General features: G+C 46.7%; 9 non-coding genes across 9 annotated transcripts; 4 read left to right on the top strand and 5 right to left on the bottom strand.

Annotated features, from left to right (window-relative positions):
- Window positions 1-4,987: 4,987 nt before the first annotated feature.
- trnam-cau (transfer RNA methionine (anticodon CAU)) lies at window positions 4,988-5,060 on the bottom strand. The gene has a single exon. It is a non-coding gene; the product is annotated as a tRNA-Met (tRNA).
- Window positions 5,061-7,108: 2,048 nt separating this feature from the next.
- On the bottom strand, window positions 7,109-7,180 carry trnah-gug (transfer RNA histidin (anticodon GUG)). The gene has a single exon. It is a non-coding gene; the product is annotated as a tRNA-His (tRNA).
- Window positions 7,181-7,381: 201 nt separating this feature from the next.
- On the top strand, window positions 7,382-7,453 carry trnae-uuc (transfer RNA glutamic acid (anticodon UUC)). Its single transcript has one exon. It is a non-coding gene; the product is annotated as a tRNA-Glu (tRNA).
- Window positions 7,454-9,867: 2,414 nt separating this feature from the next.
- trnav-aac (transfer RNA valine (anticodon AAC)) lies at window positions 9,868-9,940 on the top strand. The gene has a single exon. It is a non-coding gene; the product is annotated as a tRNA-Val (tRNA).
- A 565-nt stretch (window positions 9,941-10,505) lies between these two features.
- Window positions 10,506-10,577, bottom strand: trnah-gug (transfer RNA histidin (anticodon GUG)). Its single transcript has one exon. It is a non-coding gene; the product is annotated as a tRNA-His (tRNA).
- A 201-nt stretch (window positions 10,578-10,778) lies between these two features.
- On the top strand, window positions 10,779-10,850 carry trnae-uuc (transfer RNA glutamic acid (anticodon UUC)). Its single transcript has one exon. It is a non-coding gene; the product is annotated as a tRNA-Glu (tRNA).
- Window positions 10,851-17,553: 6,703 nt separating this feature from the next.
- On the bottom strand, window positions 17,554-17,627 carry trnat-agu (transfer RNA threonine (anticodon AGU)). The gene has a single exon. It is a non-coding gene; the product is annotated as a tRNA-Thr (tRNA).
- Window positions 17,628-20,479: 2,852 nt separating this feature from the next.
- Window positions 20,480-20,552, bottom strand: trnav-aac (transfer RNA valine (anticodon AAC)). The gene has a single exon. It is a non-coding gene; the product is annotated as a tRNA-Val (tRNA).
- Window positions 20,553-21,982: 1,430 nt separating this feature from the next.
- trnak-cuu (transfer RNA lysine (anticodon CUU)) lies at window positions 21,983-22,055 on the top strand. The gene has a single exon. It is a non-coding gene; the product is annotated as a tRNA-Lys (tRNA).
- The last annotated feature ends 622 nt before the right edge of the window (window positions 22,056-22,677 follow it).

A 22,677-nucleotide genomic window follows, 5' to 3' on the forward strand; every position in this document is an offset into this window, starting at 1 on the left:
TAGGTGGAGCCAAAATCAAGTGTCACAAATGCAAGTGGCAGGATTTCCAATGTTTCATATGGTAAAAATAAGCAGAAGTTATCTGCCGGTCATGGCACAGTCTGCCATGCTTTTGTCAGATACTGTAAAGTGGTGTCGAACTGGAGCCTCACTATTTGCATATTTGAGCAATCCCGCACTGAGCGTAAAAAGATGAGTCAAAGTAACGTCTAATCGGATTCGTTTCCTTAGAGCTGGTTCAGAGTTTGCTCAAGAGTTTACACAGTGGGCATTGATTCGTCGAATATACGTATATTCACGGCGAAAATACGGCTATACGTATATATACGTCGCCTCGACGTATAATCAACGTCGAATTGCAACCGTAAAATCGACGACATTAATAAACGCATATATAACGTCGAAAACACATCTAACACAGTGCCTGAGGCTTTTTACTGTACGTATCGTGTGTGCCGCAACTAGGAGTATACGGCTCTCTGCACAGTGTACGAAGTAAATTATTTTCGCCGTAATTAATTTACACGTGTATAATAAATATAGTAAATATAATAAATTAATTACTGCGAAAATAATTTTCTTCGTAAATCCTGCAATCCAGATGATTGGGGCATTGGTGCATGGCTACAGGATGTGCTAGGAACATGGAGAGGGTCTCTGGTTCAATACATATTTGTGGGTCTGGTATTATTCGTTATGATCATATCGTTAATATCCTGTTTGAAAAACATGTGGACTAAAGCTGCTGCTAATTAGCTGTGCTAATTGTACGCCCTGAAGGGATCATGAAGGTCAAAAAATGATTTCATGGGAAAGGTTCTCTTATCTAGTGGCAGAACCTGATGGGTAGAACAATATAGTTTTAAGGGGGGTTACCCTTGGGAGTGATTCCCCTAGATGCAAATGATTATTGTGGTTTGTTTGTTCATAATAAGATGTTTTGCAGGAACGGAACAAAGAGAAATTTTACAACTTCAGCTAGAATTGTTCTGCAAAACGTCACAGCTGAGGCAGGGGAACAATGTGTAGATTTTTCTAAGAGTTATTACCCAGTTGTTGACCAATCTGTTGACCAAAGTTGACCAAAAAAGCCTAAGATTATGCTGGGCTCCAGCCCACAGGGATTTACCTGTGCTGTAAGAACTAATGAGTGAATAAGGAGACTGGATTCTGGTGAAAGACTTCAGGAAAAAGAAATGGTGTTCACTCAGGTGGAGGGGGCTGTACCAGGTGCTGCTGACCACTGCCACTGCTGTGAAGGTCACAGAAATGGTGCCCTGGATTCATGCTTCCCACTGTAAAAAGGTCACAAACGAACTGAGCAAAGCGCAGGAGTGATGTCTCCACAAGGACAGATGGGGATAACCTGCTTGGGACTGATGTGCACAGCCTTTTTCCTTTTTATGTAGAAGCCTGTCACCACCCCAAAAGAGGAAGAATCTAAACACGAAGCCTCTTTGTATACAAACTGGCTGAATGAAACTGATAATGAGGGGGACATGAGTAATTTGTGGTATAAATTTATAAATCATACTGTAAAGTTAAAGAAATTTAATGCATCTTGTTATATATGTGCTTTAATGCCTCATTCTACAGCCTCACCCATGCGACTTTTTATGAAATGTACTCTTTTATTAATATCACGTTAGAAGGCTTAGACGCTATCAAACAAGAATTAAGGGGAGTTAGATTAATGGCACTTCAGAACAGGTTCGTGCTGGACCTTCAAAATGCAGCATCTGGAGGAGTCTATGCTTTAGTAGGAGACTCCTGTTGTACATATATTCCAGCTAATGACGATGATTATGGAAATCTTACGCTCGCTATTCAGCATTTGAAAGAACTAAAAGACAAGGTGAATAAAGAGAGAGGCATAAAAGATACACCGGCTTTTCTCTCCTGGTTAGAATCACAGTTTGGGCCAGGGGGAATGTTTTTCTTTTAAGTTACTAACACCGATTATAGGGGCTGTGATACTTGTCTTCCTGTTTTTATGTTGCTGTATGACATGTATTATTCCAATGCTTCGAAATATGGAAATATGGTACCTAGGGGGATAAACTGTTCATCCTTCCAGTCTGGAGAATTGGCAGCTGTCTGACGTCAGTAAGTGATCCTTAAAAAATTAATAGTTCCATGATAGTGTGCATCACCAGAAAATCAATTTCAATGCATTAAAACTCTTGTTATCCTTCTGATCATTGAAGTGTCATTGCCCCAGCACTGTATACTCTTACTTTTGACGCCTGTCTGAAGTTGGATCCATTTCTAAGAATGGTGACTCACATATCCTCATGCTCAACTTTGGCTCAACCACACAAACTATGAAGTTAATCATCTGCTTTTGCTCCAAGATTTATGTTACTAGGCTCTCTCCTGGGGATCCTCGTGTTCAAACATTGCCCTTATTGTGGATGATCCATGACAGAATTCAGGGAATTCAGAATTCTGATACCTCAGCTCAGATTCTGACTGGGCAGACTGTCATTGCCTGGTGTGAATGTGTGCATATCTGTTTTTGTGCATGTTCTGTGGCCTGTTGTACAGTACATCACAAATGAAAGGGAAATGGAAAACTAAAATAAGACTCAAGTGTTTTATCTTTCATTAACAGTGTTTCATTAGTATCTGTGCTAGATCCTGTCATCCACTGCTTACCACGACAGGCTCTAGCACAGGATAGCAGCTAATACATTTAACAATCTCACTGCACAATGTTGTATATTCAAGGGCTGATCTTCTGTACTTTTTCTTTCACTTTTCATTTCCTAGAAACTCAGTCCTGCCAGGAATAATCTGAGAACAAAATCAATCTGAGTGAAAATCTAAGCAGAGGAAGATTGTTTTACAGAGTCAACAAGGTCTAATTCAAGGTCATCAGCACTAACAACATTCTCTCTGGAGACAGGCGATAAGAAAATTGAAAGTGTGTATTGTTACACAACAGCAGAGACTATGAGTTATGCTATCATGAGAGTGGTGGTGGATTTTTTTCATTGCTTAGTTTTGCAGGTTCTGTACATTTGAACATTCAAAGTGACTAAAGTAAAGGAGTTTTCCCTTTTTACCACATAATTCCCAAAGATCAACACTAATAGAAAGCCTAATTCCAGCCAAGATTCAATTACTGTCTCTCAGGCATCCCAGCAGTGGATTTCATGACTTCAGACAGCCATCTTTATCAGTGGAGAACTCAATGCTTTGAGGTTTACTGGCAGAGTCTCACACTGGGTAATATGTTGGTAAATAATGTCCTATGGAAATCTACTATTGATCAATTCTACTATGGAACTGCGATGTGTCCTGAAAAAATCTTCTATGATAGTGGTACAGTCCATCACACCCCACCTACAGCCTTTAAAAGAGAAAAAAAAAACTGACAACAACAAAGTAAGTCTGTGGTGTAATCAACTAGGTCTTGCAAACATACTTAACCTCTTCCAGCTACCAACATTACAAATGCTGTTTACACATTAGATGGTTATTTTTTGGCTTCTGATATTATGGTGGAAAAAGAGCCCTGGAATCTTTGTAGAAGGACAAAAGACGGAAAGAACGGGCAGTGTAACCATGGCGAAGAGAAGGGAAATATTGGAGAGAGCTTTTTTCATACACTTTTTATCATTGTTTTTCCAGCCCAACAATGATCAACAAATATGGGCAGGCGTCCTGTGCCAAATCCAATCTACCTTTCTTCCAAGCATACAGGAATGTCAGTGAATTAAATATTGACATATGAAAATACCCAAAAATATGCAATCACACATATGCAGTTTGAGCAGTTCAGGTGGGGAGCTGTGTCAGCATGCGTAGGCTGCAAAGGAACAAGTAATAGGTCTATTCCATGCTTAAAAGAGAAGAAAGAAAACACAACATTTCAGCCGTGGAGCCCTCACACCTGAAGAAGGCTCCACGGCCGAAACGTTGTGTTTTCTTTCTTCTCTTTTCATCAAGTGTCATTAGCCAGTTCCTGTCAAAATAAAATAGAAATGGATAACATTCTAGAGAGAGTTTGAAATACCAAGGTACAATTTAAACCATATTTCTTCCACTACAACCACAATATTTTGGAGAGATCGCTGAGCCTAACTGTTCTGGCATGTCCGTTAGCCTCCGTCCTGCTTCAGCAATGAATGCAACGGGGCACATTCTGAGGGAGATGCGGTCAATCAGGTTGCAGGAAAACCACGCTATGCTTTTTTTTGAGATCCTGAAAAGGACAGAGGGGCCATGTATATGTGTGCAGCTGGATATGTAATTGCAGGTGGCGTAACAAATTCTGCTGAAGCCCCACTGCCTGGTGTGGACGGTAGCTGTGCATGTTGCAGCAGAATTGTGCATGTGAGATCAAGGGGGCATGTCATGTGTTTGAGCACTTCACTCCCTTCCGGAAGCACGTGATTCCCTGAGTCCAAAAAATTTGTAAGTTCTTTGGATGACCTGTGGACCGATCTTTCACGATGAAGAATTCCTTAAGAAGAATAGATCTCGGCCCACCATCCCAATGCCTCCATCTCAAAACAGCAACCTCCCACTGCCCTTAGTCTACAAGGCAGTCCTTTCAAGTGCGATGATGACGCCGGGACCTTCGTTGCCTATTGTACGAGCTGAACTTTTGTGCTCATCAATTCAAGGCTCTTTCCATCAACTCATCTTGTCTTTTCGCGCTTCGTGTTTTGTGCTCCTTTGACTATCGGCATATCGGGTGACTGCAAACACTGAAGTTCTTGCTTACGGAGTGTGGAACAGTGTTTTCAAGTGATCGCTGTTCTGTCATGTTGACGCCGAGTGAATCTTTCTTTGGCAACATGGGCAGGCTGACAGCAAAAGTAATGGCAAATTTCTTGACTTATTTCTGAATGTGAATGTTCTTTAGAAAAGGGATGCGGCGTTGCTTCTCCCCCGTGTAAAGGTCACGCATTCCAGACGTGGTTATGAGCGAACAGTTGCCGCAAGTGTTTGAAAAGAGCAAGAGAGGAAGCAGCCCTGCCCCGTGTGAGGATCAAACTCAGGACCTTCAGATGATGAGACTGACGCGCTACCAACTACGCCAACGAGGCCAGCTGCAGTACACAGCCGGAAAGTTTGCCTCATATGGATTTCAGTCGCCCGTTCCCTAATCTTTAGACGCCCTCTGCTGGATGTTGCATTTGCCTTTTGATCTCACCGATACTTTTTTGGTCTGTTTCTGTTGCGAGTCTGTTTTTCAGATCTCACCTAGCACAAGTCTCTCTGGCTGAAGTGGCCTCTCTGCTTCAGCATCGTGCCCTCACTCAGCCATTAAAAACGTCACTCGGACTTCTGACATGCTGACATGAAATGTCAAGAGAGAGTGGCGGAGACGCTTAAGGCAGAGAGAAGATGAAGAGGGGGCGTGGCTGCGAAATGATTGACAGCTGCATGACGCTCTCCATGCAAGGCGTGACCACAGGCTAAAGGACACCTTTCGGCACATCAAGCTCTAAGCACACACCTGGAGGACGTGGGAAACGATCCCGCTACCTCTCGCATGCAAAGCGAGCGCTGTACCATGCAAGCTAACCCCCCTCCCTGGGGCTCATGCCTCGGTGTCGCCTAGTGCCGCTTGTTCCCCTCTTACCGGGTGCAGTTCACTGCCCTTCGTCTGCAAGGCAGTCGTGTAATTGCGGCTTTCTTGACTTATTGATGAAGGTCTGACTGGACGAGCGAATGACGCCTCTCCCCCGTCCTCAAGCTGGCTGACAGAATGAAATGGAAAGTGCTGCCGTGGCTCATTGGTTTAGGGGTATGATTCTCGCTTAGGGTGTGGGAGGTCCTGGGTTCAACTCGTGGATGAGCCCTTGTGTGTTCTTTTTGTCCTCGTCCACAAGACTGGGAACTGATATCCACATCACCTTGCAGCATCTGCTTATGGCAAACGATGGAATGTGACTAATGACTGAACGAGCCTGGTGAATACTCATCACGTGGCACAATGAGAGCGTGCAGTCAGCTGTCCAAGGCAGCAACCTCATTGCTCGTTCAAAAGAACACGTACTGAAAACTCATCACCACTATGTCGTAAATGAGCACCGCGATCGCTTGTTGTCATGCGTCCTTACTTGGGAAATGCAGAAGCAAAAACTGCCCTCTCTCAGCCACCGAAACGTGTGCGGCTCGCCTTGCACTCTCTGCGCCTCGCATATTTATGGAGCTGTCTGCTCTTCTTTCTGTTGAAGTACGCAAGTTACGGGGCGTACTGCAGACTATGATGTGCTCAATGACAGCTTTCAAGATTTGAAAACTATGAGCTTGATGGCTCAAGTCGAACGAATGTGGTTGTTACGCAATTGATGATCAAACGCACGTATTCTAACGATTCGTGAGAGTATGTTCTAAAGGTCCCTGGCTCAATCCCGGGTTTCGGCATTTTGTTTCATCGCGCCCTTTGTTCCTCTCTCCAGCGCCCTCTGCCTAAAGTGACCCTTTCTCAGCCCGAAACGCAAGCGAGAAACCAGCAGCAGTACCTACAGGTTTCCGTAGTGTAGCGGCTATCACATTCGCCTAATACGCGAAAGGTCCCCGGTTCGAGACTGGGTGCAAACAGCCTCTTCTTGCACGCTCCTGCACTTCACAGAGGTCTTGAACCACCAGTCATTTGTTCCCAATGTATTTCCGGTGCCTTCATGCACTCTTGTACCAAACGCACGTTTTTTCTGTACCTGGAGCCGATCATTTGCAATTGGGCTATCCCGACAGACCAAGACGAGCTCTGTCGGCTCAAAAGCAGCGCAACACCTGCGTGAACAACAGTGAGCCCAAGATCTAATCAAGAATCGACTCCAGAAACAGGGCTTGGCGCATTGTTCCATATTCCGACCACTCTTGGTGTAAACAGGTCCCTCCTGGTCTCTGCATGAAATGCACTTTCCTGCGTTTGCTTTGGTGTAACTGGCTTCCCATGCATGGGCGAATGTGAAGAAGATCCTTAGTAAGTCATTGAAGAAACCCAAGAAGAGGTCGGAGTGGCCTCTGTCGTTCATCAACGATCCAGTCAGGCAGTACTCCTCTGTAAAGCGCCGTTCGTTCACATCGATTGGCTTTTTTTTGCCTTCATTCATGCAAGTAGTAAAAGCAGACGCCCCTATTCTGCCGTGACCCGGATTTGAACCAGGGTTGTTGCGGCCACAACGCAAAGTACTGACCACTATACGATCACGGCGAGTTACCGATACACGCGTGGCAGAGCGGAAAAGGCTGTGCTCTCTTCGTGTGACATAATTCGGGAAAGTCCTGACGTTGCATTTCAACTGAGCCCCAGTATACATCGACCCTTCGACACTCTGAGTGACAACTCTCTTGCGTGTTTTCTCATATTTATGTAGTTTGCTTGCATGATGCCCGGAACAGCAGGGTTGTGCACTCCCATATGGTCTAGCGGTTAGGATTCCTGGTTTTCACCCAGGAGGCCCGGGTTCGACTCCCGGTATGGGAACGTGTCAATTTTGCCTCCTGCTTTCCAAAAGATCAGCACTGTGTACGAAGGAGCCACATTAAAACTACTCAACGTGCAAAACGTGCGAGAAGAGGGGGCGCTTGTTTCCAGCCGAAACTTCTCGCGTGTGAGACGAGCTGACCATCGCTGCAGGAGGTGGGAGGGTCACTCTGGTAGACAGGGCTGACCTTCGGCAATAGGATTTATACTCTCCAAGATGATATTTGCACTTTCTGGAGAGGCGATTTTCTCCACTTCAGTAGCCCGATTTCGTCGATTGCGTGGAGAGGGCTGTAGAATGTGGCGCCGTCTTTCCTGCTCCGTCCATGACAGGCGTGCTGGTCTCTGGAGAGAGAGCACGGTCCATCAGCGCACCCCAATAAAGGCACTGGAAGCAGCTGAATCGCATTGGCGAAGCTCAGCGCTGGGCCGCTGGGCACATCTGACCACAGTTTCCGTAGTGTAGTGGTTATCACGTTCGCCTCACACGCGAAAGATCCCCGGATCGAAACCGGGCGGAGACAGACCAGACTTCTTCTGTTGCCACGCACAAAAGGGGATTGGGGATTCGCCTAGTGCTGTGATCGAACAGACCCACTCACCTCTTAGTGTGGCGGGATCTGCACAGTGCATGTCGCAGCGCATCCTGCTTTCACTTCAATGCGCGTCCTGATGTACCCCGGTCTCCCGCGTGACAGGTGGGGACAGGTGACAGGTCCTATACTAACGAGGAAGACATCGCTCTCTCCGACCCCCGGCATCGTGTCCCGACCCACCGTGCTGGAAGCCGACTCGTGCTGTGATTCCTTTACGGAGCAGAAATGACAACCGAGGAGCCGAGAGATCATTTCAGCATTTCGCGTCTGAACGGAAAACACAAACGACCAACTCGGAATGATTTGCCTTTGACGCTTATCAAAGCGTTCTTTGTGCATCGAACAGACCCACTCACCTCTTAGTGTGGCGGGATCTGCACAGTGCATGTCGCAGCGCTCCCTGCTTTCACTTCAATGTGCTTCCTGATGTCGAGTCGTGTGCCGTGCGGAGGCTCTGAAAGCGAGAGCAATGAAAAGGTTCACGACGCTGTGTTAGAAAACAGAGAAGTGAAAGGCAGTCCTTTCTCTAAGGAGGTAAAAGAAAAGCTACTCCCCGTCGGGGAATCGAACCCCGGTCTCCCACGTGACAGGCGGGGATACTTGCCACTATACTAACGAGGAAGACATCACACGCTCCGACCCCCGGCATCGTGTCCCGACCCAGCGTGCTGGAAGGCGACGCGTGCTGTGATTCCTTTACGGAGCAGAAATGACAACCGAGGAGCCGAGAGATCATTTCAGCATTTCGCGTCTGAACGGAAAACACAAACGACCAACTCGGAATTACTTGCTTTGGACGCTTTTCAAAGCGTTCTTTGTGCACGATAAACTGCGCCGCCTAGCAGATACAAATGGGTTGTACAACTTTGAAGTAGCAAATGGAAGAGGGCTAAGCCTCCTCTCTTTTAGCCCAGGTTCGATCTGTCTCCCAGAATCACCAGGGCGCACGCACACACACACACCCGTGCCGTTGAAGTACTCTGCTTCATTTCTGAGGGCAACTCAACATTCACTCCTACCCCGAGTGCAGAAAAGACAGCGTCTGCAGCAACAGCAGCTCAGGTCTCTGCACAGGAGCTAAGCTGCCCCCATCTCCTCTGCTCTGCGGCTCCTACGGAGTGGAGTCCTGCCTGGAGCCGTGTTTGCAGGCGGCGGCTCCCCGCACCCTGTCTGTGCGTCGTGTCCAAGAGCTCCTGGGAGGAAGAGAGAGCCCTCCGACTCGGGGGCTTTTCCACGGTCTGTGTGAGGAGGGGCGGGTGTGTCCAGCAGCTTATCGAGCGGAAGCCTGGGGCGGCGGAGAGCTGTGATCGTGCAGACCTTGAGGTGTCACCTCTTTGTCTGCTTTCCCGCCCTCCCTCCGCCCAAGCTCTGCTCCAAAGTAGCCCGGCAACCCCTCACACCTGCACGTGTCACAACCTAAGGTGTGGTCATGAGACACCCATGGGGTGTTGTTCTGTTCTTGCTAATTGTTTCCTGCCCGTCGCAGGCAGGAGTCCATGCGAGGAAGATGCGCTGGACAGAGCTCAGAGGGCGCACCTGGGTGGCTTTCCTTCTGAGTGACGTTCCTGCAACACTCTCCCGCTACTCTTGGTGCGCTCATGCCGCAACACAGGAAGGCTGAAGCAGGTGGCTGTGGGCTCTGTGCACCGCCGAAATAGCTCAGCTGGGAGAGCGTTAGACTGAAGATCTAAAGATCCCGGGTTTCGGTGTTTTGTTTCATCGCGCCCTTTGTTCCTCTCTCCAGTGCCCCCTGCCTAAAGTGACGCGTCCCTTTCTCAGCCCGAAACGCAAGAGAGACACCAGCAGCAGTCCCTGCAGGTTTCCGTGGTGTAGCGGCTATCACGTTCGCCTAACACGCGAAAGGTCCCTGGTTCGAGACCGGGCGGAAACAGCCTCGTTTTGCACGCTCCTGTACTTCACAGAGGTATTGAGCGACCGGTCATTTGTTCCCAATGTATTTCCGGTGCCTTCATGCACTCTTGTACCAAACGCACGTTCCTTCTGTATGCGGAGCCGATCATTTGCAATTGGGCTGTGCCGACAGATCAGGACGAGCTCTGTCGGCTCAAAAGCAGCGCAGGACCTGCAAGAACAACAGAAAGATTAGCATCCAGCGGGGGCTTCTTAGTGAGCCCAAGATCTCATCAAGAATCGGCTCCAGCAACAGGGCTGGGCGCATTGTTCCATTCTCCGACCACTCTCGGTGTAAACAAGTCCCTCCTGGTCTCTGCTTGAATTGCACTTTCCTGCGTTTGCTTTGGTGTAACTGGCTTCCCCTGCATGGGCGAATGTGAAGAAGATCCTTAGTAAGTCATTGAAGAAACCCGAGAAGAGGTCGGAGTGGTCTCTGTCGTTCATCAACGATCCAGTCAGGCAGTACTCCTCTGTAAAGCGCCGTTCGATTGGCTTTTTTTTGCCTTCATTCGTGCAAGTAGTAAAAGCAGACGCCCCTATTCTGCCGTGACCCGGATTCGAACCGGGGTTGTTGCGGCCACAACGCAAAGTACTGACCACTATACGATCACGGCGAGTTACCGATACACACGTGGCAGGGCGGAAAAGGCTGTGCTCTCTTCGTGTGACATAATTCGGGAAAGTCCTGACGTTGCATTTCAACTGAGCCCCAGTATACATCGACCCTTCGACACTCTGAGTGACAACTCTCTTGCGTGTTTTCTCATATTTATGTAGTTTGCTTGCTTGATGGCCGGAACAGCAGGGTTGTGCACTCCCATATGGTCTAGCGGTTAGGATTCCTGGTTTTCACCCAGGCGGCCCGGGTTCGACTCCCGGTATGGGAACGTGTCAATTTTGCCTCCTGCTTTCCAAAAGATCAGCACTGTGTACGAAGGAGCCGCATTAAAACTACTCAACGTGCAAAACGTGCGAGAAGAGGGGGCGCTTGTTTCCAGCCGAAACTTCTCGCGTGTGAGACGAGCTGACCATCGCTGCAGGAGGTGGGAGGGTCACTCTGGTAGACAGGGCTGACCTTCGGCAATAGGATTTATACTCTCCAAGATGATATTTGCACTTTCTGGAGAGGCGATTTTCTCCACTTCAGTAGCCCGATTTCGTCGATTGCGTGGAGAGGGCTGTAGAATGTGGCGCCGTCTTTCCTGCTCCGTCCATGACAGGCGTGCTGGTCTCTGGAGAGAGAGCACGGTCCATCAGCGCACCCCAATAAAGGCACTGGAAGCAGCTGAATCGCATTGGCGAAGCTCAGCACTGGGCCGCTGGGCACATCTGACCACAGTTTCCGTAGTGTAGTGGTTATCACGTTCGCCTCACACGCGAAAGATAACCGGATCGAAACCGGGCGGAAACAGACCAGACTTCTTCTGTCGCCACGCACAAAAGGGGATTGGGGATTCGCCTAGTGCTGTTATCGAACAGACCCACTCACCTCTTAGTGTGGCGGGATCTGCACAGTGCATGTCGCAGCGCATCCTGCTTTCACTTCAATGCGCGTCCTGATGTACCCCGGTCTCCCGCGTGACAGGTGGGGACAGGTGACAGGTCCACGTGACAGGTCCTATACTAACGAGGAAGACATCACTCTCTCCGACCCCCGGCATCGTGTCCCGACCCACCGTGCTGGAAGCCGACTCGTGCTGTGATTCCTTTACGGAGCAGAAATGACAACCGAGGAGCCGAGAGATCATTTCAGCATTTCGCGTCTGAACGGAAAACACAAACGACCAACTCGGAATGATTTGCCTTTGACGCTTATCAAAGCGTTCTTTGTGCATCGAACAGACCCACTCACCTCTTAGTGTGGCGGGATCTGCACAGTGCATGTCGCAGCGCTCCCTGCTTTCACTTCAATGTGCTTCCTGATGTCGAGTCGTGTGCCGTGCGGAGGCTCTGAAAGCGAGAGCAATGAAAAGGTGCACGACACTGTGAAATAAACATTAATAAACGCATATATAACGTCGAAAACATATCTAACACTAGGAGTATACAGCACTCTGCACAGTGTACGAAGTAAATTATTTTCGCAGTAATTAATTATATTTACTATATTTATTATACACGTGTAAATTAATTACTGCGAAAATAATTTACTTCGTACACTGTGCAGAGTGCCGTATACTCCTAGTGTTAGATGTGTTTTCGACGTTATATATGCATTTATTAATGTCGTCGATTTTACGGTTGCAATTCGACGTTGATTATACGTCGAGGCGACGTATATATACGTATAGCCGTATTTTCGCCGTGAATATACGTATATTCGACGAATCAATGCCCACAGCTTGGCATACAAGGGTTTTGCGGAGGGGTCTTGCCACCTGCCTGAAAAAAAAACAGTAAAATGTTTGAGTGCCTATAGAGTTTCTATTTTTATTTTCTTGAGAAAAGTTGATACCATTTCCTGGAAACCCCGTCCCCCATCAGTGCGCGGTGCCCGGGGAAAAATCTGTAGGGGGGCGTCTGAAATTCTGAGCGGGGGTGATATTTCGGTTGAAACGGAGCTGTACGGTGCAGCTACCCAAATGAAATCTCGCAGCTATGCCATTAATTAGTGCTTTATGATAAAAGATATCGACTAGCAATCTGGTATTTGCGATGAAGTTCAGTTTCACATTTTTCGTCACTCTCACTGGAGAGTATTGCCTGGAGCGAAAAGTACCATAAGCGTTCATTTTTGCAGCTACATGGACGTTCTGAATCGTTAAGAAAAAATGTTGTAAAACCAACAGAAAGCACAGACTGCTATAACTAGTCCTAGTTATATAACGATTTTAAGTATAATGATAAACTACTGCAAGGAATCGGTCCACCTGAGCAAACAGGATCGTAATGTTGACACTCAATAACGACACTGATATGTGCAGTTCCTGGACGGATAGCCCTCCTGCCCATCAAACAGACTGAGTGACTGTTCCTGTCATTTAGTGTTGTCTGACCATTGACAAAGTACAACTATTTTTTTAGGGCGCAAATTAAGTTAGGTAAATCTTTTTGCCCAAAACTGAAGGGGCAACATTCCCCCCTCCCCCCGTGATGCCAGGCCTGTCCCCATCCTATTCCATAATGTCATTATATATAATACCATACAACAGTGACCGATCCTTACTAACTACATGCGTTAAAATTGCACATCAGCTCATAGCAGGGGGCACATAGCCGCGATGTATTATCAATGTTATATTTCAACCATAATATCGACAACATTAATAAACGCATACGTTGAGAAAATATCGAACCCAGCATATTTTCCGGTTATATACCACAATGCATTGCTAGTATTCGTTGGTCACAATTTTGGACACATTTTTCAAACGTAGAAGTATATCCGCAAATATCTCAGCAATCCTCTTTTGACGAGTAAGTATGAACAATAATAATACTATCTGAATACATACAGATCTTTCTTAATATTATTTTGATTAAAATAGTACGTGAATAAGCAAAAAATGGCACATAAAATAGTGTGAATGGGGAAGATGACACAAAATCGTTTTGCCGTTTCTCTATTCTTATTCTATGTTGTACTTTCAAACTTTGGGTACTCTTTAATTAGGACAGACTTTATTGCTCAACTGCTATGATGCAAGCCAAATTTTATACATTTATTTCAGTTTTGAGCTTAGTAAACCGTTCACTTTTTAGATTATACTAAAGAAGATATTAATCATCATTTATTTGGGAAGTAATATTATATCATTTTCTCCTAGCTGCGGTGCTGAAGTCCCACCCTACATCAACAGAAAAAGAAATAAAGGAGCATGCAATGTGTTACTTGAAGAATGCATATGAAAGACAGGGGGCCAGGAGATCTGGACACTGAAAATAATAGGTTTTTGGTTCTAACTGTTAGGACAATTAGACAGGGTTTGCAAATAGTGGAAAAAAATCATCTTAACTTCCATTGTAATATTTTTTTTTCTTGGAAATATAGAAGTTGTACATTTTAAAATGTATATTTGAATCAAAATGTGGTTTTGAGTTAGTGTGTTAATGTAATTAGTTTTGTGTTTGTCATTACTATACTGTATATTGCCATGTTACCAGAATTTGTAGCTGAAGTTTAAGACTAGTTGTGTTTTTTTATGATTATTGCCCATATGTTGATTGTTGATTGATTGTATACAATGTATAATTTGAAATACATATGTTTCAGGTGTGAATGTGTATTTTCAGAATACATTTCTAAATCTAATCATTGGCTTGGTTTACTTGTTTCTACACCTATAAAATCTATCTTTGATGTATAATAGACCTCTACCCATATACGTATAATAGACCTCTAAAGTTATACGTATAATAGACCTCTACCCATATACGTATAATAGACCTCTAAAGTTATACGTATAATAGACCTCTAACCATATACGTATAATAGTCCTCTAAAGTTATCCGTATAATAGACCTCTAAAGTTATCCGGAACTCCAACCATATATGTATAATAGTCCTCTAAATTTATCCGTATAATAGAACTCCAACCATTTATGTATAATGAACGTCTAAACATAGACGTATAATTGACGTATAACTTTAGACGTATATTAGAATTTCATTCTAGACGAATTGTAGACCACATTTAGACGTATAAGGTATGCGTTTAATAGACGTATATTATACGTCTTTTGCCCACTGGGTGGGCTCCGGATGCACATGGAAGCAATCAAGTGTTTCATCCGAGCTGTTTCAAAGACTGCCCAAGAGCTTTCCTTTCACAGAGGCGCAACGATTAATGATGGGGGTGCACCCTTCAATGCGCCTTACGACTCTAGGGAGTGATTGAGACGATTCGTAGCGTGTGCTCATTTCTCTCTATTCCCCGTGTTGCAGTGGTAGGATGACGTAAATTACTGCTTCGACACGTAACGCCATTATAATCACGTGCAGGAGCTGAGGGCTTTAGTTTTGTTTCGTTTTCCATGACGTTCGTAAGCGCGCAAATCAAAGGCAAGTCCTGCGTCTAACACGAACGTAAATGCTTTTGAAAGTGCAGTGTGGTGCAGCTTGTAAAATCCTTGTCCACATTTGTGGTTTGTTGATGTTTGTTCTGTCTGCCAAAGTTGCATTTTGACATCCGGACGGGGGGACTTTATCATTTGAACGTGAAGCCAGCCTTAAACCCTCTGAGGTGTGTCTGTCTGCCGGCACGTATCTTGTGAAAGGTATTTTTTTTTAACGGAGAGCAACTTTAAAAAGGTATCCGCAGCCACCTCGCAGTCCGTGTTTGATTATAGGAGGAATGCGGCGGCGGCGAGCTCGCATTTGTCGTGCTCGAGTGTTTAAGGCGATGGGATCGAAAGGCGTTGGGGACTCCCCGCGCAGGTTCGAAACCTGCCGACTCCGGCGTCTGCCGCATGTCGCCTTGTGCCTGCGCGGCAGAGGCGAAGTGCCGCTTCTCCTTTCCTGGTACTATAACAACGCGAAATCGCTTGGACCTGCTGCCATGGACATCAATTCTTCAGATAACCACACACTTTGCCTTCGCACCTCTGGTGCTCTGCTTATGCCTTTGAAAACCTAATGAATAAAGCTGAAAGAACCGACACGATATGTAGGTGCTGGTAAAGCACGCAGTAAAGAACTGTTAACAGCAAGGGTTTCAGTGGGTTAACTGAGGAGAAGGCGTGATCGCTAATTGTTGACTTTTTATTTGGTGTTAGAAACACTCTTACTGTGCATGACGTGCAACAAATGTAGCCACAGAAATTGCATCACGCTTTCATGTATGCTATTGCAAACACCAACGTTGCCTAGATAGAAAACCGAAATAGCCGTGGGTTTGCTTGCTGGTCTGAAGGATCTCTCTTCGAATCTCTATCATTTGTCAATGGAAGTAAAAGGCGCTGCAATCTGATACGTTCAGAATCAAACCCGCAGCTGTTGTTCGACTTTATTTCTTGACTAATTACAACTGAGTGTCGCATGAGCAGTTACATAAACTTGTCTGGTATATTTGAACACAAATGCCGTTCTTCAATTAAAACTAACAGTACATTGTCAGGGACATTCAGTTCTATACAAACAAGAGACAGACAAGAGAATATTTCTACCGTTCATGTGGACTACGTGTTGACTTACTGATCGGAATAATTGAAAGGTTCGGGCTCATAGCCGATGCAGTGCGTGCTAATTAGAACAGCAACGCTGAGCTCTCAGCACCGTACTGAGCCCAGGTGTTTTTCTAAAGCTGTCAGGTGCAGTTCATTTACATGAAGGAAATCTCTTACTGGGTACGATTACAATGCAGTAAGTAGCACAGACTACTTAGGGAGCAGCCCGATGTGTTTAAAAATGACCCGAGCCAGGTAAGAGTCAAACCTACAATCTCCTGATTCGTAATCAGACGCCTTATCCATTGCGCCACTGGACCTGGTGTAACACTGCAGGACTGTCACCCAGTGAGCTCAGCCCTGCAACTAGTAAAATATTACCCCCGGTCCATTCTTTTCCAAAAGTGAGAAACACCTGTTTTCTACATGTTGTCTGTTTTAAAACCATATCTCTTTAAACCAAACCAAAGAGTTTGTCTTTTGCACTGCAATTCTGATTCATTTCGATTTCAAAGAAAAAAAAAACATTACCTTCCAAAGCATCATAAAATTGTCCCTTCTTCCAGACTCTACTTCTCTCTTGTAGTAGTACAGCAGACCTTTCCAGGTGAGCAGATCACAGAGTCCGAAATGAGCTTCCTCAATCAAGCAAAGTACCTGAACATGACTCTGTCATCATAAAAGCGCCCCTGTAATAAAGAAATTAAATCCGAAATCAAGAGGGCAGTTGCCTACTGAAATACAAGAAGTCATCAATTTTAACCTAGCAACACATTAAAGGCTGCATCTATACAAGTACGATTCTAGAAATGCTCACCAGATTACGTTTTAAGAAGGAACTGTGCCTCAGGTTCCGCCGAGATCTTAACTCGGATGGCAGGATTCAGAGTCCGGAGTGCGGATTGATGGCGCACGGAGGGTCCATATACTGTGGATCCCTCAGTGATCTTCCGCGTATTCAAACCACCAGCGTGTGACTCCCCTGTCCCCGTGACCTCATTGCTCTGCTCTCTCCTCTGTGCAGCCGAGCCCGACTCACGGTAAAGTGAAAAAAAATATGCCCTCAACGTGAGATTTAGTCTGGAGCGAGGATAGATGTTACCTTTTTATCATTGAACAGGATGTATGTGATGTGGCGACTAGGTTCAATTTTGTATCCTCTTTAAAAGATTAAGGACTGGGGTGAGCGTGATTTACCAGCTAAGAACCCGACGTGCGCACCGTTTAAGCTGCATAGACTCGGTCGTTTAACTCTTCTCCATTAGTAGGGTTAAGGTTAAAGAAAAAAACATTGCTGACTTCTTTTTTTTTTGCCAGCCGCTAGCGCTGATTAGCAAGGTTTGTATTTCATGTTTTGCAAGTTGCATCCATTTTAAGAAAAACAAGTCGCGTTAAAGACAGGAAATGAATACTTGCATTTAATTAAGTCTAGCCGTAGGCGGTTGTCCATAATGACCAGTACTGTTCAAGAAGACAGAACAAAGAAGGCACCGCTGGGATTCGAACCCAGGATCTCCTGTTTACTAGACAGGCGCTTTAACCAACTAAGCCACAGTGCCCCGGGAGTGTTGTCCTTTTGCAGCCACTTGGACACACCTTTAGAAAAACATTTTGTTAGGCATTCTGCCTCAGCCTAAACACCTATAGCTTGCAAAGCGCATGCTATTAGACAGGCACCTCTGCAAGACCTTAAGAGTCTCTTAAACTAGTGATAGTAAGGTGTTCCCAATGGGTGATGTTCGGCTTTCAAATCATCTCATCCGTGGAAGCGCCGAGATGCAGCTGTTTAAGGCTTAGAAGCAGCTGACTGTTTCACTACCTAGCTGATCACTGTCAGTCAGGGAGCTTAGAGGTGAAAAGCCTGTCTGAGAGACAATTCGCCATCGATCAGTTCAATATGTTCCGTACCAGCTCGGCGCACCCGAGATCATCTTGGTAGCCGTGTAGCTCAGATGAGTGAGAGCTTGTGTGTATTTACCACCGTGATTGGATGCCGGCCCTTCTCAGGTCACAGTAAACCTTCTGCTCAAAAAAAGTGAGGTAAAACCTCACTCTGCACAGTAAAACCTAAAAAAGTGAGGTTTTATTTAATCTCTGACCAAGGGAAACGTTTCATTTTTTCAAAGAAATGTTTGTTAAAAAATAAAGTCATAGTTCCATGGGATTCAATCATAGACCGTGTGACATGGAAGTCAGGAACCTAACCCACTAAAGCACTACAGAAACATTATCGACAGACAATGTACAGCGTGTACTATTCTTGTGTTGCGGTACATGAATATAATTATATCGTTATTAATTTCTAATTTATAACTTTATTAACTTTATAAATTAACTTTATAAATTTATTAACGTTATTAATTAATTTCACGACGCACAGACAGAGCGTGGGGAGCCGCCGCCTGCAAACACAGCTCCAGGCAGGACTCCGCTCTGCAGGAGCCGCAGAGCAGAGGAGATGGGGGCAGCTTAGCTCCTGTGCAGAGACCTGAGCTGTTGTTGCTGCGGACGCTGTCTTTTCTGCACTCGGGGTAGGAGTGAATGTTGAGTTGCCCTTAGAAATGAAGCAGAGCACTTCAACGGCACGGGTGTGTGTGTGTGCGCCCTGGTGATTCTGGGAGACAGATCGAACCTGGGCTAAAAGAGAGGAGGCTTAGCCCTCTTCCATTTACTAGTTCAAAGTTGTACAACCCATTTGTATCTGCTAGGCGGCGCAGTCGTCGTGCACAAAGAACGCTTTGAAAAGCGTCAAAGGCAAGTCATTCTGAGTTGGTTGTTTGTGTTTTCCGTTCAGACGCGAAATGCTGAAATGATCTCTCGGCTCCTCGGTTGTCATTTCTGCTCCGTAAAGGAATCACAGCACGCGTCGGCTTCCAGCACGGTGGGTCGGGACACGATGCCGGGGGGTCGGAGAGAGCGATGTCTTCCTCATTAGTATAGGACCTGTCACCTGTCCCCACCTGTCACGCGGGAGACAGGGGTACATCAGGACGCGCATTGAAGTGAAAGCAGGATGCGCTGCGACATGCACTGTGCAGATCCCGCCACACTAAGAGGTGAGTGGGTCTGTTCGATAACAGCGCTAGGCGAATCCCCAATCCCCTTTTGTGCGTGGCGACAAAAGAAGTCTGAAGTCCGTTTCCACCCGGGGACCTTTCGCGTGTGAGGCGAACGTGATAACCACTACACTACGGAAACAGTGGTCAGATGTGCCCAGCGGCCCAGTGCTGAGCTTCGCCAATGCGATTCAGCGGCTTCCAGTGCCTTTATTGGTGTGCGCTGATGGACCGTGCTCTCTCTCCAGAGTCCAGCACGCCTGTCATGGACGGAGCAGGAAAGGCGGCGCCACATTCTACAGCCCTCTCCACGCAATCGACGAAATCGGGCTACTGAAGTGGAGAAAATCGCCTCTCCAGAAAGTGCAAATATCATCTTGGAGAGTATAAATCCTATTGCCAAAGGTCAGCCCTGTCTACCAGAGTAACCCTCCCACCTCCTGCAGCGATGGTCAGCTCTGGCCGCCTGGGTGAAAACCAGGAATCCTAACCGCTAGACCATATAGGAGCGCACAACCCTGCTGTTCCGGGCATCATGCAAGCAAACTACAGAAATATTAGAAAACACGCAAGAGAGTTGTCACTCAGAGTGTCGAAGGGTCGATGTATACTGGGGCTCAGTTGAAATGCAACGTCAGGACTTTTCCGAATTATGTCACATGAAGAAAGCACAGCCTTTTCCGCCCTGCCACGTGTGTATCGGTAACTCGCCGTGATCGTATAGTGGTCAGTACTTTGCGTTGTGGCCGCAACAACCCCGGTTCGAATCGGGGTCACGGCAGAATAGGGGCGTCTGCTTTTACTACTTGCACGAATGAAGGCAAAAAAAAGCCAATCGATGTGAATGAACGGCGCTTTACAGAGGAGTACTGCCTGACTGGATCGTTGATGAACGACAGAGGCCACTCCGACCTCTTCTCAGGTTTCTTCAATGACTTACTAAGGATCTTCTTCACATTCGCCCATGCAGGGGAAGCCAGTTACACCAAAGCAAACGCAGGAAAGTGCAATTCAAGCAGAGACCAGGAGGGACTTGTTTACACCGAGAGTGGTCGGAGAATGGAACAATGCGCCCAGCCCTGTTGCTGGAGCCGATTCTTGATGAGATCTTGGGCTCACTAAGAAGCCCCCGCTGGATGCTAATCTTTCTGTTGTTCTTGCAGGTCCTGCGCTGCTTTTGAGCCGACAGAGCTCGTCCTGATCTGTCGGCACAGCCCAATTGCAAATGATCGGCTCCGCGTACAGAAGGAACGTGCGTTTGGTACAAGAGTGCATGAAGGCACCGGAAATACATTGGGAACAAATGACCGGTCACTCAATACCTCTGTGAAGTACAGGAGCGTGCAAATCGAGGCTGTTTCCGCCCGGTCTCGAACCGGGGACCTTTCGCGTGTTAGGCGAACGTGATAACCACTACACTACGGAAACCTGTAGTGTTTGCTGCTGGTGTATCGCTTGCGTTTCGGGCTGAGAAAGGGACGCGTCATTTTAGGCAGGGGGCGCTGGAGAGAGGAACAAAGGGAGCGATGAAACAAAATGCCGAAACCCGGGATTGAGCCAAGGATCTTTAGAACATACTCTCACGAATCGTTAGAATATGTGCGTTTGATCATCAATTGCGTAACAACCACATTCGTTCGACTTGAGCCATCAAGCTCATAGTTTTCAAATCTTGAAAGCTGTCATTGAGCACATCATAGTCTGCAGTACGCCACGTAACTTGCGTACTTCAACAGAAAGAAGAGCAGACAGCTCCATAAATATGCGAGGCGCAGAGAGTGCAAGGCGAGCCGCACACGTTTCGGTGGCTGAGAGAGGGCAGTTTTTGCTTCTGCATTTCCCAAGTAAGGACGCATGACAACAAGCGATTGCGGTGCTCATTTACGACATAGTGGTGATGAGTTTTCAGTACGTGTTCTTTTGAACGAGCAATGAGGTTGCTGCCTTGGACAGCTGACTGCACGCTCTCATTGTGCCACGTGATGAGTATTCACCAGGCTCGTTCAGTCATTAGTCACATTCCATCGTTTGCCATAAGCAGATGCTGCAAGGTGATGTGGATATCAGTTCCCAGTCACGAGGACAAAAAGAGCACACAAGGGCTCAGCCGGGAGTTGAACCCGGGACCTCCCACACCCTAAGTGAGAATCATACCCCTAAACCAATGAGCCACGGCAGCACTTTCTATTTTATCCTGTCAGCGAGCTTAAGGACGGGGGAGAGGCGTCATTCGCTCGTCCAGTCAGACCTTCATCAATAAGTCAAGAAAGCCGCAATTACACGACTGCCTTGCAGACGAAGGGCAGTGAACTGCACCCGGTAAGAGGGGAACAAGCGGCACTAGGCGACACCGAGGCATGAGCCCCAGCGAGGGGGGTTAGCTTGCATGGTACGGCGCTCGCTTTGCATGCGAGAGGTAGCGGGATCGTTTCCCACGTCCTGCAGGTGTGTGCTTAGAGCTTGATGTGCCGAAAGGTGTCCTTTAGCCTGTGGTCACACCTTGCATGGAGAGCGTCATGCAGCTGTCAATCATTTCACAGCCACGCCCCCTCTTCATCTTCTCTCTGCCTTAAGCGTCTCCGCCACTCTCTCTTGACATTTCATGTCAGCATGTCAGAAGTCCGAGTGACGTTTTTAATGGCTGAGTGAGGGCACGATGCTGAAGCAGAGAGGCCACTTCAGCCAGAGAGACTTGTGCTAGGTGAGATCTGAAAAACAGACTCGCAACAGAAACAGACCAAAAAAGTATCGGTGAGATCAAAAGGCAAATGCAACATCCAGCAGAGGGCGTCTGAAGATTAGGGAACGGGCGACTGAAATCCATATGAGGCAAACTTTCCGGCTGTGCACTGCAGCTGGCCTCGTTGGCGTAGTTGGTAGCGCATCAGTCTCTTTATCTGAAGGTCCTGAGTTTGATCCTCACACGGGGCATGGCTGCTTGCTCTTTTCAAACACTTGCGGCAACTGTTCGCTCATAACCACGTCTGGAATGCGTGACCTTTACACGGGGGAGAAGCAACGCCGCATCCCTTTTCTAAAGAACATTCATATTCAGAAATAAGTCAAGAAATTTGCCATTACTTTTGCTGTCAGCCTGCCCATGTTGCCAAAGAAAGATTCACTCGGCGTCAACATGACAGAACAGCGATCACTTGAAAACACTGTTCCACACTCCGTAAGCAAGAACTTCAGTGTTTGCAGTCACCCGATATGCCGATAGTCAAAGGAGCACAAAACACGAAGCGTCAAAAGACAAGATGAGTTGATGGAAAGAGCGTTGAATTGATGAGCACAAAAGTTCAGCTCGTACAATAGGCAACGAAGGTCCCGGCGTCATCATCGCACTTGAAAGGACTGCCTTGCAGACTAAGGGCAGTGGGAGGTTGCTGTTTTGAGATGGAGGCATTGGGATGGTGGGCCGAGATCTATTCTTCTTAAGGAATTCTTCATCGTGAAAGATCGGTCCACAGATCATCCAAAGAACTTACAAATTTTTGGGACTCAGGGAATCACGTCTTGAAAATACGTCTTGGACGCGTAACGGCATTCTATA

The sequence above is a fragment of the Lepisosteus platostomus genome, unplaced genomic scaffold, assembly GCF_059453375.1.
Source record: "Lepisosteus platostomus isolate fLepPlt1 unplaced genomic scaffold, fLepPlt1.hap1 Scaffold_40_H1, whole genome shotgun sequence".
NCBI classification, from domain to species: domain Eukaryota; kingdom Metazoa; phylum Chordata; class Actinopteri; order Semionotiformes; family Lepisosteidae; genus Lepisosteus; species Lepisosteus platostomus.